The 10,710-nt window shown below is 35.1% G+C and overlaps 1 protein-coding gene across 2 annotated transcripts in view; it reads right to left on the bottom strand.

The window, feature by feature from the left end:
- LOC307120605 (semaphorin-3D) overlaps positions 1–10,710 on the bottom strand; it is a 121,128-nt gene that overhangs the window by 88,272 nt on the left and 22,146 nt on the right. The window contains exon 1 of one of the 2 annotated variants that reach the window (XM_079807715.1): positions 3,582–3,719. The exons of the other annotated variant lie outside the window; for it this stretch is intronic. The gene's annotated coding sequence lies outside the window, so the exon portion shown is untranslated. Of the gene's footprint in view, positions 1–3,581; positions 3,720–10,710 lie in introns of those variants that run through there. 2 annotated transcript variants of the gene reach the window in all.

Here is a 10,710-nt window from a genome sequence, read left to right as displayed (position 1 = left end):
GGAAAAGGATTTCTTTTAGATGACCAAGTTATTTTTTCCCCATATATTTCCCCATTTTTCCACAGAATTATTCACAGTGGTTCTACTGTAAGTTTTATTAAGCCATGAATGAATGATAGTGGCATTGGTGACTTTCTCGTTGGGTGGTCTGTGTCCTCTACATTTCCATAACTTTTTTCTTACATTACATACTAAATTTGGATGTAAAAGGACAAATAATGAATCGGTCAAAAGTTTGAACTTGTTTATCCACTCTATATTCAATGCTAGCCAAATGTAAAATAGGATTAAACATTTAAGTAGTGTAAATTCAAAGGGTTAATTAAGGTTAAATTTTTAGCTGAACTCTCGTCCTTTTGGTAAACTATGATTATTAGAATCAATATTAAAAGGACTATCAGCAACTGCAGTAAATCAAAATGTGGATAAAAGATCTTGAAAATGAATTGATATATAAGAACCGGCAGATTGCCAACAGAAGAGTATAAGAGAGAAAAATAGACATTAACCAGATACAGATGCTCGGATAATCCGGAACAGATCTGAAATTATGTATCTGTCCAAGATTGGGACATTCCCAAGAAACTGTAGATATGCATAGCAAGTACAAAGGACATTGATATATCAGATTTTCCAGAGCCAAAATGTGAAATGATTCATTACAAGGGATAAAAAGGTGAACAACTTCTCCCTAAACTCCATAAAATGTCATCTGATATCCTTAACACAAACTTCAGCCGGTCAGATGGGTATCACACCAAACCAGAATCCACAAACGCTTTGATTCCTTCACATTTTATGCCAAGTTAACCACAGTGGAAACCACAGTGGAAGAAATGTTTCAAACAAAAAAACCTATTACAGGCCTATTACAGGCATTATTAACTTACTAAAACGCCAATTAAGAATTAAATAAAAAATTAAGGAATATTTTAGGTTAAACAGAAGCTCTGCAGATATTTTTGAATTAATAGTAAAATAATTTATTAAAAGAATTATACAAATATTTTATTAGAATAGTTGCACTCAATTTGTAATAAACAAAAAACAAGAATATTCTTAAATACATTTGTAAAAAAACCTTTTTGTTAAATAATGTTATAAAACTTAATTAATAATGTTGTTTAATAAATTAAATAAGTGCACTAAATTTTTATAAAATATATTGCTAGTTAAATTAAAAAGTATTGTTAATTAAATGAAAACAAATGAAAAACAGCTGAAAATATTTTTAACATTTTTAAATAAAATTTGTAAAAACAAACAAAATATATTTAAATAAAAAATATATGAATTAAATTATTTAATATAACAAAGAAATACAATCAACTTGTAAAAAGATGTTTAGTCATATCAAAATTATTTTTCATTAAGAAAAATAGGCTACTTTAAAATAATTGCACATATATTGTTAACATTAAAACATATATATGTATTGTTAGTTAAATAAAAAAATAATCTAAAAAATCTCTATATTTTAGTAAAATAAATAATAGCACTCAATTAAAAAATAAAGTCTGCATATAGCTATAGTTAAATTATAAAACAATAATTTTAAAAAACTAAAATCTGAAAAAAAATGTTTTTAATAAAATACATAATTTCAATTAGTTTATAAAAAAGGTTAGTTATTTAATGAAAGTTGATGGCTTTGGGGCAAGCAGATAAGTAAGCAGCTAACAAGTGTCCAGCAAAGTCCTTCAATACTTTTTAAAACGCTTTGTATGATTGTGTCACATTTTTGGAAGTTACAAAATACTAAATAATGTGTAAAATAATAATCGCAATAATAAAGAATGAGTGGGTTTATTTTGACTGGTAAATCAAAGCACAATTAGAGCCAAAGCGTGCTGAAAGTAACTTCAAGTACTGACTGAACAATCATAATGTCCGACTGTTCACACAGAGTTGAGCTATTGTTACCAGCAGAACAAAGCTCACTCCAGATAAAACAACAAAAGCTGCGGCCCGTGGGGCTGCAGTGCTGGCCGGCACAGATAAGGGCCTCGCAGTCACCGCCTGGCTTTTCTCATGTGGCTCTACGTGAGGACTCCTCCCAAAACCAGATCACAGTCAATCTGTCAGCTTCTCCTCTCTCTTTCAAGTGTGCGGAGTGGGTGTGAAACAGAAACCCCTCTGACAAGACCTTCCAGACACTATCACAACACATCCTAATAATGCAACCCGTCAGTCTTCAAATCAAAGGAAGGACTTCACAAAACTTGTATATGTTTTGTATGTTCACTTGCCGATCTGGTATTATAAGACTTTCTGGAATACTCAATTCTGATTGGTCGTCCATGGATTTCATTATTTATGTAAATGTTATGTTAGATATAAAACATTTTATATTTAAAACACATCTAAAATGCTACTAAGTACATCAATAAATATTTTGATAAAATAAATCAGAAGGATTCAAGATCATTTTAGAATGTTCCTACAAGTTATGACAACATATGTTTTTACATTGCTTTAACTAAGTTATGCTGGTTTATAAGTTATGCAAGATTCAACACATTTTTTTAAGCTAATTTAAGTTGAGATGACTTAAACATCCAAGTTGTTTGTACTAAGGTAGCAATGTACAGCATGTGCAAGGACGGAAACAAACAAATCAGAGTAACACAATATGTACACCACGCAGCAAACAGGAAAAGGAAAGAATCAGGGGACAATGAACATCACTGACGTCCAAACATTTAAATTCATTCAATGCACATCCTGTCCTGTCCAGGTTGTGTAAGGCTACACTGTATATACTGTAAAAACAATGTCCCTATTTGATATAAGACTGTTTTAGGTGTTAAATGGTTAACCCTCAAGCTCTGTTTGATTGGCTCAGACACAGCAATAACAGGTTGACACTTATGAAATTATTTTACATTTCTGTTAAAGGGACAGTTCACCCAAAAAAATAAAATTCTGTCATAATATACTCACCCTCAAGTTGTATGAATTGTGTTCTTTTGCTGAACACACACACACACAAAGATATTTTGAAGAATACTATGTTTTCCATAGTATTTTTTTCCATAATAAATGGGTCCCCATCAACTGTTTGGTTACCTATATTCTTCAAAATATCTTTTGTGGGTAGCAGAAGAAAGACATTCATACAGGTGCATGGAACAACTTGAGGGTGAGTAAATGATTTTTGGGTGAACTGTCCCTTTAATAGCACGTTTCAAAAGTCCATTAATAATTAACATCTTCAGCTTAGAAACTGGGAGGGGTCTCATAAACTCCCAGGTAAAACATAACCGCAATGTTTAGCTATACCAACAAACCTGACTAAAAAAAATCCACATTACTAGTTAAATTATGTAAACAAGCAAATCAAATGATCAAACTTCACTTAAAAAATATGGCAGATGTACCCCGGTATTGCCAATGTAGCCACATGGTATTATTTGAACTCCAAATAATTATGTAGCTAAATAATATGTCATATGAATATGGTAAATTGGTAATATAGCCTTTCAAAGTTTCATGGTATTATCATCTTACACCATCACTATACTGTAACATGGTTATTTAAAGTTGAAGGAATAGACAAAAACAATATGTAAAAGCCTTACCGAATGTTGTTTTCCCTCGTTCTTGACGCTTTTATTCCACTTTCTGGTGTAATGTCAGTGATGTGAGTCGCGTGAAGATGCGCAGTGAGGCTCTCGCGCGTGTTGTCCGCACCTCCTTCACTATAAACAAACGCGCGCATGGAGCCACTCCTCTTACAGCACGCGAGCCTCTCCAAATCTGTCATATCCGTCCAATGTGCTAATGATAGTGTTACTTATGCAGGTGTAACAACAGGTTACTACAACTTCCGAAGAACAGTACACTCGGTTCTATATGGCACCAAAAATGGTTCTTGGCTCGTAATCATAGGGGATTCTTTTTAAGTGCTATATAGCACCAATGTTGGTGCTTCAGTGGTTCTTCACCGGTTCTTTGACTAGGTGCTATAGGCCTATAGCACCGCTACCATATACAGAACATGTTAAGATATGGTGCTATATAGCACCAAAAGTGGTTCCTCTAGTCTATGATTACGACAAATAATCTTTTTTTTTTTTTTTTGAGTGTAGAGTCTCCGTTTGATGGGAACATTCGGTGTCCCACTAAAAGCCACTAATGTAACTATATATGGAAGCACCGGGGCTAGTTGTCACATATCCCAGTAGCCTGTCTTTGAAGTTAAAAAGCTCGATTTTAAGAGGTTTCCATTGTGACAACTTAGCCTATCCCATATACACAAAAAATAAGCCTTTTTTTAGATTTACGAATTTTAATTGAACTCCATCTACTTGAATAATTCTGACATATTATGAATTAAGAATTTTAAATGAGTAAAACTCCCTCTTAATAAGATATAATAAATAAATAATAAAAAAAAGTTTAAATATAGGTATGCGAATCACAAACTAAATGGTCCATTCCCTTGTTCCGTTAAGATTTATACAAAATATTTTATTAAAAGTAGTGCGGTCAAATCGATTAATCGTGATTTATCGGATCCTAGATTTACATAATATGTACGGTGTATAATTATTATAACACATGTATGTATATATTTAAGAAATATTTGCATGTATATATATATTTTACACATGATTATACACAGTAAACACACATATGTAAACAAACTTTTATTTTGCATCCGATTAATCGCAATTAATCAATTTGACAGCACTAATTAAAAGCTAAATTTTTTTACTCATTTAAAATTCTTAATTCACAATATGAATATACATATTCATACAGGTAAATATATATTTTTTCCGCTACCAAAATCCGCCTATACAAGAACTGCCTTTTGTCCCTGAGAAATATAATGGCATTTATAAGCCCTTTCAAATAATAATCACAAAATATTACTATATCAAAACATCCAATTTTTCATATCAAAGCAAATCTGTAAACATGTAGCAAATCCCTTGCATTTTTTTTTATGGCAAAAAATGAAATCACAATAATTGTACTCAAAAATATTTTAATATAGCCTATAATATATTGGATAAAACAGTAGGTTAAAAATGAGCTGAGAGCTGAGAGAACAAAGAGATGTGACCTTCATTAGGCCACTAAGCATTTAATAATATTTCAGTTAATCAATTTATTAAAATATAAATAGGATAGTTTATATAAAGGCTACTGTATATTGTGTAATTTACATGCTATGCAAAATGTAGCCTATGAATTATGACACAAAACAAATAGAGTTACTACAAAATGCTACAGGAAGTGGGGTATTTTGCAGTGTGAACCTTGTTTTCTCTCCCAAAAACAAAGTAATCGTAGTCTTTCCCACTGTAGGCGTAATAGACATGAGTGAGAGGAACCAGCTCGATCGTTTGCCGCTGGAAGAGAATGAGAGAATGTTACTGTACATGGAATATTACATTTTTGCATCATCTGAAACATTTGAGATATTAACTTGCTATCACATATAAATATGTAAAACAATCAAGGGTTAAACTCAATTGTAGGCCTATGTAGGTTTTAAACTTTTGAGTTGTTCAAGGCAGTGCTTCCACCTAGTGGCCAAATGTGTAGTTGCATTCTCCCGACCATTGCAAATGGCAGACACGCGATTTATAGGCTATTGTTTAAATGTTTTGATTATTACGTTCATTTATTACATACTGTCATATGCAGGCCAACCCATGACAGTTTGTGCTCACCTGCTGCAGGATGCGGCTCACAGCAGAGTATTTTAGCAGGTGGTCCTCAATCACTCTTTTTGAGGCATCGCAGATATCCTGGTCAGGGAAGCCCTCTATCGGATAAACCTGCAAACATGCATTGCGTAGTGTATGATATTATATATACATTTTGGAAACGCTGGTATGTTAATATATTGGATTAAACATGATATTAAGCTATTTTTTATTGCATGTTGTTAATTATATCCTCATGTATCCATAAATAGCCTAATTTCTAAATGATTTACATTTTATTTTGCTTGAAAATGATTTTAACAAGATAGTTGGAAATATGTTAACACAAATATGTCTAGTGACGTTAACTTGATTGCACGTGTCCGTTCCCACGTATTACAGTATTACCTTTTGCTTTTAGTGTGAATATGTTAGCCTTACTGTTATCTATAAGTTTGTGTGCTCCAAAGAACAATGACAACATTTGCATTTAGAAGATAAATAAGAACTCAAAACTATGGGTGCGTCTCAATCAGCTCCTGCACAGGCAAGGACAGTAAGGACGCTGGCTCTTACACATTGGGACACTGATGACTATTTCCGGTGACGCCCTCATTGTACAACATCACTGTTTATGAACAACAGCAGAGCTGCTATCTTTCTGACATTATATATCGCATCGTTATGTGTAGTGAGTTGGCTCACATGATTTAAGTTTCACGCTTCAGAACTTTCGTTAAAGGCACAATATGTAATTTTTTGCTGCTAGAGGTCGCTCATTCAAAACAAAGGCATAGCTTGATGACCCATTGATTTCGCTGAGCTTTTATTATGCTGCAGACCACCACTTTCGCTTCCTCCGCTCATATGTATGTGGGGTAACGCAGCGCTGTTATTAGAGACGTTCGGCGGCTACTATGAGACACTTGTTCACACTGCAGTGAGCTAGATCGATATTAGGCATGGTAAAACATGGTACTCATGGTAAATCAAGAAAACGAGATTTAAACAACAAGACTAACTGTGTTGCGCTATATAACAATGATTCGTTTTCTGTCGATGAATGTATCCAAACAGTTGCTCACCTGTCTAATAAAGCACATATTAAAGCGCCTTTGGTGCTTCCATCGAGGGTAACACGGGTATGATGTCATTGATAGGCGACGCACAATCCTGGTCAAAATTGCTTATTTCTCTGGATTTAAAATCCTTGAAAACATTTGGAATAATGCAAGTACGCAAGTCAACAAAATATATAACCTTGTTTAGTGGCTTTTAGATATTAATCCAAAAATCTTACATATTGTGCCTTTAAAGGTGAACTATGTAAGATTTTTGCAGTAAAATATCCAAAAACCACTAGGCCAGTGTTATATATTTTGTTCAGTTGAGTACTTAGAATATCCCAAATGTTTCCAACTATTTGTAAATCGTGAGAAATTGCTATTTTAACCAAGGAACCGGGACGAGTGAGCTATGCGTTTGAGGGAGTCGCCTGTTGATTGCGTCATAGCTGCATTACCCTCGGTTTCCGGTTTTACTTAGAAGAAACGCTGTACTCTCACTGCAGTGTGAACAAGTGTCATAGCAGCTGCCGAGCAAACGTCATAACTTCCTTTTCAACACACTCAGATATATCTAAAACGACAAACAGAGTTGCGTTACCTCATACTCATGACAGGAAAAGAGGAAGTGGCATAATAAAAGTTCCTCCGGCGACTATGCCATAATAACAGTCCCGCTCTTCAATCACTCCTGCGGCCTTGCTCAGCTCCACAACACTCGGTCCTGCTCTGCTTCATACTACAGTAATGTTAATAATCGCATCCATGAACATGATTTCTGCCCGAGTCCTATCCTGACTCTTTTCCACCGGCTGTGAGGTGAAGACCACATGTCCCAAGATTCTGTGCTCAAACGTGGCGTCATCAAACTACGCCTTTGTTTTGAACAGGCGACCTCTAGTGGACGGAAAAGTTACATACTGTAGCTTTAAAGGAAAATAGTAAACATAAATGCACCCTGGTGTTCACGGTGCATTGTGGGATTTTTTAGGGAACGTTTCAGTGCCCTGGAAGGATTCTGCAATTGAAACAGCCCTTAAAGGGTTAGTTCACCCAAAAATGAAAATTCTGTCATTAATTACTTACCCTCATGTCGTTCGACACCCGTCAGACCTCCGTTCATCTTCGGAACAGAAATTAAGATATTTTAGTTGAAATCTGATGCCTCTGAAAGTCCTCCATTGGCTCAATGGTACTCTACACTCTCAAGACCCTTAAAAGGTACTAAAGACGTCATTACAAAGTCCATCTCACTACAGTGGTTCTAAAATAACTTTATGAATCGGCGACAATAGTTTTTGTGCGCAAAAAAACCCTAAATAAAGACTTACATAGTGATGACGATTTCAAAACAAAGCATCATGAAGCTTCGAAGCGTTATGAATCACTGAGTCGATTCAGCGGTTTGAATGGCAAAATTTCAGCAGTTTGGCGGTTTGACACGCGATCCGAATCATCATTCGGCTCAGTGATTCATAACGCTTCGAAGCTTCATGATGCTTTGTTTTGAAATCGTCATCACTATGCAAGTCGTTCTTTAGGGTTTTTTTGCGCACAAAAACTATTGTCGCCGATTCATAAAGTTATTTTAGAACCACTGTAGTGAGATGGACTTTGTAACGACGTCTTTAGTACCTTTTAAAGGTCTTGAGAGTGTAGAGTACCATTGAGCCAATGGAGGACTTTCAGAGGCATCAGATTTCAACTAAAATATCTTCATTTCTGTTCCGAAGATGAACGGAGGTCTGACGGGTGTCGAACGACATGAGGGTAAGTAATTATTGACAGAATTTTCATTTTTGGGTGAACTAACCCTTTAAAATGGTCATCTCACGCCAATATGGATCAATGATTTTGATGACATCATGCTGCAGCTTCTCATCAGATTTTCTGTCCAATCAAATGCTCTCTAGAATCTGCAGCGTCCCGCCCCCTAAATTATAAATGAACGCTGAAGATGCGGCTAGAATCAGTCATTTGTTCACACATTTACTATTTTCTACATGGTGAATGACACACAGTGCACTATATAGGGGATAGGGAACGATTCATACAGTGTAAATATGTTTCATTGGGGTGAATTAAGTCTGTATTTACGTCAATGTCACTCGAACCTCCACAGCACACACACAGTTTCCTCCAGTCCAGAGACACGATAGCACAAAATGTATCGACCCATTTGAATTCTGCACAAAATGCTGTATTTTAAAGCGATATGGAGGACATTGGGACGAGAAATGGTTAGAGGAGGAAACTGCAGGTTTACCGAGCTCAACGGCTCTGGCCGAGCTGTGATATAAATGAAACACTATTGGCTGTTTTAAATGGGGGAGGAGCTGTTCAATATGTCCTACCCAGAGCCATATAATAAGAGAGTTGCGACACTCTTTGATCTCGCCGCCACGTGGTCATGTGGTTCATGGAGCTCTCAATAGTTCCAAACAACTCCGCGCTGTCAATCTGTTTGCATAGTGATGATGATTTCAAAACAAAGCATCATGAAGCTTCGAAGCGTTATGAGTTACGTTACTGTTTATCATCTGTCCATCATCGTCTAAAGCCCGCCCTGACAATTTCATTGGTCCGAACAGTTTCTGTTCGGGCATAATTACTCCTCTACGGATCAAGTCCAGACCGAACTGCTGAGTAAAAATGTTGTGGGCGGGGCTAAGTTCGGCTGGCATCCAGGCTATCGTGGAGGCACACATGGAAGGCAATAACAAGTTGGATAAAGGTGTTATTTAGATTTTTTTTTGCGCACAAAAACTATTGTCGTCGCATCGTAAAATTATTGTAGAGCCACTGTGGTGAGATGGACTTTGTAATGACGTTTTAAGTGCCTTTTATGGGTCTTGGGAGTATTAGTGTACTGAATGCCAATGGAGGCCTATCTGAAGCCTTTCTCAGCCATCAGCTTTCAACAAAAATATCTTCATTTGTGTTCCGAATATGAACGGAGGTCTTACGGGTGTCGAACGACATGAGGGTGAGTAATTAATGACAGAATTTTCATTTTTGGGTGAACTAACCCTTTAACCCAAGAAAGAAGTTTTAAATAGTCTTTAAAAAAACAGGGCAACCAATTTAATTCAACTCTTTTTATCCAGGCGTTACTCATATTCATTATTCATAGGCGTTATACGTTATTCCTTGAATGGGCTACTTCATAGAAACGCTTTCGACAGAAAGATCTCAGAGAGACTAAAAACTGTTGAAATATGACAGATAGCATCTGGATATAGTAGTTGTTGCAAGAGCTGCTCACGTTATCTAGCTGCAGTTAGAGTCTCAGAGATGTATAAAGTACTAGAGACACATACTTGAGTAAAAGTACAAGTTCCTTATCAAAAAAGTGACTTGAGTAGAAGTTGAAGTGCTCTTTAAGCACCACACTTAAGTAGAAGTACTAAAGTATTCAACATTTTTTGTACATAAGTATTGCAAGTAGTTTGTTTTAAAATGTACTACTCAAGTAGCCTACTGAAAGTAAAAGTACAAGTATTGTGTTATGTAGTTATTAAAGAAAGTAGTCAAAAGTTTGAACATCATATTGTTTTTATTATTTCAAATGATTAAGCTAAAGGACAATCACAATGTTGGTAGGTAATTTTTCTACATATTGTCATATAAATAACCTGAAAATACTGTAGTTCATTAAGATTAAATCTTACTATAACCACTCTTACTAAAAAAAATGGGGTAAGCACACTTATATTCTCATTTCAAGAGGTGTTCTGAGTAAATGATTTGTTTGTAACACTTTACAATATGGTTTGATTTGTTAACATTACATTAGTTAATGTATTAGACTAATAACTAACATGAACTAGATCAATACATTTGTTACTGTATGTATTATTCTTTGTTAATCTTAGTTAATAAAAATACAGCTGTTCATTGTTTGTATATGTTACTTCACAGTGCACATTAACTATGTAAACAAATAGAGAGCAATTTGAGCGCAAGACGCTCGTGTTGTTTTA

The sequence above is a fragment of the Gobio gobio genome (assembly GCF_949357685.1).
Source record: "Gobio gobio genome assembly, chromosome: 24".
In the NCBI taxonomy this organism is placed as follows: Eukaryota; Metazoa; Chordata; class Actinopteri; order Cypriniformes; family Gobionidae; genus Gobio; species Gobio gobio.
This window is presented reverse-complemented; position numbering and strand designations above follow the sequence as displayed.